The sequence below is a fragment of the Triticum aestivum genome, chromosome 4D (genome assembly GCF_018294505.1).
Source record: "Triticum aestivum cultivar Chinese Spring chromosome 4D, IWGSC CS RefSeq v2.1, whole genome shotgun sequence".
NCBI lineage: Eukaryota > Viridiplantae > Streptophyta > Magnoliopsida > Poales > Poaceae > Triticum > Triticum aestivum.
The window spans coordinates 221,542,989-221,549,990 of record NC_057805.1 but is presented as its reverse complement, the minus strand read 5'-3'; positions in this window follow the sequence as shown (position 1 = coordinate 221,549,990).

Sequence of the window (7,002 nt, the reverse complement as noted above, 5' to 3'; positions counted from 1 at the left end):
CTCCATGATAGCATGCCAAGTTTCATGAATTTCAGACGAGTTTTGGATTTACCAAAATTTAAAAACCATGTATCTCAACGTTTTGCCGGCAATCAACAGTGCCCTGGTGTTTGAAATTCATTCTCGTCTCTTGCATGGGACCTAAGCATGCACCCAAGGACACACACGTGATTTTTCAAACAATTTATATGCACTGGAGCATGTGCATGTAGTTCAAATTTGAATTATGCACATAAAATGCCTAGAAAACTCAGTTAATGCATAAAAATGTCCAAACGAACCCCGAAAAATCCCAAAAATTGACACAACACTCCTGTTGTTCTATGTTGACACGAGAATTTTTTTGAAAGCAATAAGAGGCAATGGATATCGTTTCGTCCCCAAAGGTGGGGCGTACGTTCCCTACCGAAACCATCATGCTTGTTGTGAGAAGCTCTGGTTTGTGAGAAGCATATACCCAAAACTGCGCCAAATGGGACAATTTTTTACCACAGCATGTTTATGCCGCTCCATGATAGCATGCCAAGTTTCATGAATTTCAGACGAGTTTTGGATTTACTAGAATTTAAAAACCAGGCATCCAATGTTTTGCCGGCAATCAACGGTGCCCTGGTGTTTGAAATTCATTCCCATTTCTTGCATGGGACCTAAGCATGCACCCAAGGACACATATTTGATTTTTCAACCAATTTATATGCACTAGAGCATGTGCATATAGTTCAAATTTGAATTATGCACATAAATGCATTGGAAACTCAGTTAATACATAAAAATGTCCAAACGAACCCCGAAAAATCCCAAAAATTGACACAACACTCCTGTTGTTCTATGTTGACACGAGAAAAAAATTGAAAGCAATAAGAGGCAATGGATATCGTTTCATCCCCAAAGGTGGGACATTCCCTATCGAAACCATCATGCTTGTCGTGAGAAGCTCTGGTTTGTGAGAAGCTTATACCTGAACCTGCCCCAAATGGGATAAATTTTTTACCACGGCATGTAGATGCCGCTCCATGATAGCATGCCAAGTTTAATGAATTCCAGAAGAGTTTTGGATCTACTAGAATTTAAAAACCAGGCATCTCAACGTTTTGCCGGCAATCAACAGTGCCCTGGTGTTTGAATTTCATATCCATCTCTTGCATGGGACCTAGAAATTCACCCAAGGACACACATGTGTTTTTTCAACCAACTTTAGTGCATTGGAGCATGTGCTTGTAGTTCAAATTTGAATTATGCACATAAAATGCCTAGAAAACCCAGTTAATGTATAAAAAAGGCCAAACGAACCCCGAAAAATTCCAAGATTAAACACAACACTCCTGTTGTTCTATGTTGACACTAGAAAATTTTTGAAAGCAATAAGAGGCAACGGATATCGTCCCATCCCCAAAGGTGGTACGTACCCTATCGAAACCATCATGCTTGTTGTGAGAAGCTCTGGTTTTTGAGAAGCTTATACCAAAACCTGCCCCAAATGGGACAAAATTTTCACCACGGCATGTTGATGCCGCTCCATGATAGCATGCCAAGTTTCATGAATTTGAGACGAGTTTTGGATTTACTAGAATTTGAAAACCAGGTATCTCAACATTTTGACGGCAATCACCAGTGCTCTGGTGTTTGAAATTAATTCCCATCTCTTGCATGGGACCTAGAAATTCACCCAAGGACACACATGTGATTTTTCAACCAACTTTGGTGCATTGGAGCATGTGCGTGTAGTTCAAATTTGAATTATGCACATAAAATGCCTAGAAAACCGAGTTAATGTATAGAAAAGGCCAAACGAACCCCGAAAAATTCATTCCCATTTCTTGCATGGGACCTAAGCATGCACTGAAGGACACATATTTGATTTTTCAACCAATTTGTATGCACCGGAGCATGTGCATGTAGTTTAATTTTGAATTGTGCACGTGAAATGGCTAGAAAAGCAGTTTAATGTATAAAATGTCCAAACGAACCTTGAATAATTCCAATTCTTTTATGACACACATATAGTTGCATGTTCACTGCAGATAAAAGGACTAGCATTTCAAACAGCGTCCATTGCCGCTGTGACCCCATTTTGTAATTCAAATCAAATAGATCGCACACAGTTTATTATCACCAACCGTGTGAGATGTAGTACAAAATATCTTGGAGCACCGTCAGTGTATAGTACGCCTATGGCTTACGCGAGAAGGTGCATCGGCTAAAGTCCACAGCCGGCGTGTCAAGCAAACTAGCTCACTCCCCAAAAACTCCCGCCTCTGCATCCCTCGCAATCTCGAAAATATCTACCGCCTAGAAGGTTTTAATGTTTGATAGCACACGATTAGAATGTGTGGACCGTGTGCGATGTCTGTTACTCCCGCTCTGCTTCAGTCCCTTGATTCAAATTTTCAGTAGCCCCGGCATTTTACTCCCGCCTCTGCATCCCTCACAATCTCAAAAATATCTGCTCGCCCTTGATCCAAACTTTCAGTAGCCTCGCCTTGTTACTCCCGCCTAGTAAAATTTTCAGTTGCCACAGTATTTCCTCAAACACAACCTTGCCCCCCCTCCACACACACCCCCCAAAACCTCCAGTCACACAGACACACACAACCCTTGAAACCATTGGTAGGTCGCCGCCATCGCCGGCGCCTCCATCCTCAACCTCTGCCCATGTGCCGGGGACCTCGAGGAGCCAATGGCCAAAAAGAGGTTTATCGCGGCCTTTTCGCCCGGCGCTGGCAAGGTGGCCCCCGAGGTGTCCCCGTTGACGGTGTCTTGGACTAGGGGGTACTCATCACGTCGTCTCCCGATCAGTTGGATTGGGCCGAGGACCCCCACGGCCGTATACTCATGGGCCAGTTCGGACAGCTACCGCATACCAGGAAGATTCCACAAGACTTGGTGATCAAGACAAGGACTCCTCCCCACCGGCGTATTCGGCTAGGACTCTTGTTATCCTAGGCCTCTGGTGCATTATATAAACCGAGGCCAGGCTAGTCGATAGAGATATACACAATCATAATCATAGGCTAGCTTCTAGAGTTTAGCCTCTACGATCTCGTGGTAGATCAACTCTTGTAATACTCATATCATCAAGATCAATCAAGCAGGAAGTAGGGTATTACCTCCATCGAGAGGGCCCGAACCTGGGTAAACATTGTGTCCCCCGCCTCCTGTTACCATTAGCCTTAGACGCACAGTTTGGGACCCCCTACCCGAGATCCGCCAGTTTTGACACCAACATTGGTGCTTTCATTGAGAGTTCTGCTGTGTGATCAGCAAAAGGATCAATGGCTCGATTGCAGATCAACTGCGACGTCGGCTTCTTCGTCACCGGCTCGACTGGTCACCTTGGCTGGACCGAGGACTGCTCCCTACCTCTGATCATCATGTTCAGAGGAGGGCCTTCATCAACATCAACTCCGATCTCTATCAAGATCATGGAGGTATCATCCAGGGAGCCCGGGGGCTCAATGTCAACATTGCCCTCGGGCGACCGTGCTGTTTTTCTGGACAGTGAACTTGTATCCGCCGCCACCACCTCCTCAAGTGTCGTTTTAACGATTGCTTCAGTGGAATTGTGCGGAATTGAGTCTACAACAACCCTGGAAAATTTCGTCGAGTTCCGATGGAGGAATCTCTGGCAATCCACGATATACCGGAGCCCTGTCAAATCTGGACGGGACTGTGGACGAGTATAGGGCGTGGTGTCCAGCTTCTATCTCGGACGTCCTTTGGAAGATCCAACCATTGATCGGCCGTGGAATTCCTATATCTACCACCCCTCAAAATTTCAGCTTGATCCGACCGTCCAAACTCCGGGAACCTTCCGATTAGTGCATCACTTTTCGGATCTGTTTTCTGCGCGAGAACGAATCCGACCCGAATTCATCTTTTTTATGAATGGGATTTTGGACATCCTTTTTGAAGGAAGTTTTGTATGGGGTATTGTGTTTGTTCCCAAACACATCCCGCTAATTTTGAAGTCTTTTCCAATATGATCTTCATCATCGCGCTCGTGTCAAACCAGCCCGACAACGTTGCTCTACGGCTGCCGACCTGCGCTAGACACGTTGTCACTTTATTGAGCCGAGCTCAAATTCTTCGGATCACCATCTCGGCAAGCCGAACAAGAGTTCGGCATCACGAAGGATAAATCATCACCAACATCGCCGCCCCACGGATTACATGGAGCGGGCACACCGGCATCGCCGCACGGTCACTTCATCAAGCCGGCATTGACCACGTCATGACCGGCGTCGGCAGGGCCACACTGTTGCTTCTTCAAGCCGATGTCCATCACGCCGACCTACTTCGACTCATCGGCTGACATCGAGGCTTCGACATCTTGGCTGGACCGGGGGCTTCGCCATCTCTTCATCAACCTACTCCGGAGACTTCAGCGTCACTAGCCGACCAGCTTCGTCACGTTAGCTGGACCGAGGGCTTTGCCTCGGCAAGCCAACCTTTGCCAGCATCGCCATGCCGTCGCTTTATCGCCCATCAGGCAATGGGTGTGCGGATCGAGTCCCAATTTTGGGAGTCACCTTTCTTCGGATTGCTACAACAAATAAACTAGGTGCTATTAATCCTAGTTATTTTTGCTTGTTTGGGTTTATTTTCCCAAGAAATTATTACTCTGGTTTGTTCCATCATCTATACACAGGTGTATCGAATGATGGCCGCACTAACGACGGCCGCATGGTGGTTCGGTCAGGTTCCGTACATTGTCCGGCGCACGCCGCATCCGGAACTCGGACCGACCTGTGAATTCAGGCTTTGCCACGCCTTTACCGCATCACGCCGATGCCCTGCATCGACGTTCACTTCGGCGCGCAGGCCATATTTTCTTTTATTACTCACTTTGCATAAATTATTTATTATGCAACGATTTTTTTAATTATTATTATTACTATTATCTCCGGTTTGCACTATTTTTTGTGCACAAGAAAATGATCCGGGTCAGGCAGTATCGTCAACTCGGTGTACTGACATACCACGTCACCTCGGCTGGACGGGGGGCTTCGTCAACACTTCATTACCCCACGCCGGGGACTTCGGGGTCACTCCGCCAGCCTGCATTGGCCGTGCTATGTCACCACTTCGGAATGCCGAGCTCTTCGCTCCGCCACCTCGGGACCGGCTTGGGGGATGGAACCTTGTCCCGCATCAAGCTTGGACTGCGTCATCAATGCCGAACACATTAACCAGCTAAGTTGCCTTCATGCTCAAAGTTTTAAATTTTTAACTTGTGTTCGGTTCGACCTAGCATTATACCTTTTTGGCAAAAAGTTGTTTGTGAAAAAAATTCCTTGTCATAACCTTGTTTGTGACACACAAATTCAAATACCCAGTTCACTTGGGGGCTTCCTTCATGAAGCCTTTCCTCTTGCATATGATTATACTTGTATGGCTTCGTTCCTTGTTCGTGTATTACGCCACAATATGCACCATATTGACTTAAGCGATTTGCAAGCTGGGTTGCCTCGCTCCTATGTTTACCCCTACGTTCCCGATTGTTCGGCTAGGGAGTAAAGGGAGCACCTCTGCGATTGTCACGATCGGGTCATCCGAGCTCGGACCTCAGACTGGGTGAAGCCGAAAGCTAGCGCTCTTATTGTTTTCAATTATGGTCGGCACACAACGGAACTCATGAGTACAAAAAATCTATTGCACAAGTCTCATAGTAACAATGAGCAACCGAAGAAAGGTATCGGTGGGGGTACTATTTTCTTCAAAGATGCTTCTTACACTTCGTCAGTAATATAGCATAAGTTCCCTGAGCGCGCTTTGTCTGTTACAGCCTTATGGCCTGATTGTCTGGTTATCGGAAACACCGTCGATATTTTCGATAGGTGGAGTACATAACACTTTTCGGTCCTTGACCGAAGAGGGAGAAGCCGACGGTCGGTTAAGATGCGTTTAAAGTTCAGGTGAACAAAGATATGATATTAGTACTTCGGTACATACAATCATTATACATAAAATTCTTTTACCCAAGTCACTTGGGGGCTCTTAAATGAGCCGCTTTATAATAAGTGTTCTTCTTCTTAGTCGTTGCAAAGTTTTTTTTATTATTGTTATTTATCACTCCTTTCTCAACGCAAGTGTGTGGTCAATAGCCGGATAGCCTTGCTTCTCTTTAAAGCCGCTCGAACTTAGTTTGCTAAACTAGCCTCGGAGAAGCACTCCGCCTTCCGGATAAGGAGGTTGAAGCCGTAGGCTGACCCGCTTGAAGTCTTGAGATAGGATGTGTCATTGTAAAGCACGACAGCAACACAATTTTCTTTTTCTAAGACCAATTTTCGATTTGGCACCGAACACTTGATCTAGTTCGGGCGTCCAGTTTTTACTGAAGTTTTTGGTTTTCCAAGCCTATGGCACTTTTAAGCTATTTGTGTGTTTCCAGCATTAGTCTCGTAGTGCGGCACCGGACACCTTTAGGGATTCGGCAAAAACATTCTCGCACATTGATGTATATGCATCGGTTTCGAATTGCGTCTTTGGTCAATAGTTGGGTTGCCCGGCTCCTATGCTTGCCTCCTACGTTCCGCTTTGCTCGGCTAGGTGCGCAACGGGAGAACCACTGCGATTGTGCTTCCAGCTAGCATGGTTAAGCGCCTCAGTGGAAAAAGCCGAAAACTGACTGTCACAATAAGCGTAAACTGGTCAGCGATCCGATGACTGTGTTAAATGACGGACCGTTCATAGTATTGGCCGAAGTGTTTACGGCTTGACCTCGACTGTTGCCGAACACTAACTGGAGGCTAGTAACAGGCCTTCCAACTTTAAGCTCCTATGACTAAGTGAAAGTTATAAAGCCCGCATATCAGATTGCCTCATTTCTGCTAACACAACCGCCTCCGCGCACCGAGATGTCGGCTAAGGGTTGTTTTGTTAGTGCGGAAACACCCTGCATAGTATCTACCAATGGGTAGAAGCCGACGATGGGTCACTTTCAACTGATAAACGGTCGCAGTGGAGTCAAAATAAGGATGTAAAGTACTTGGACACATAGAA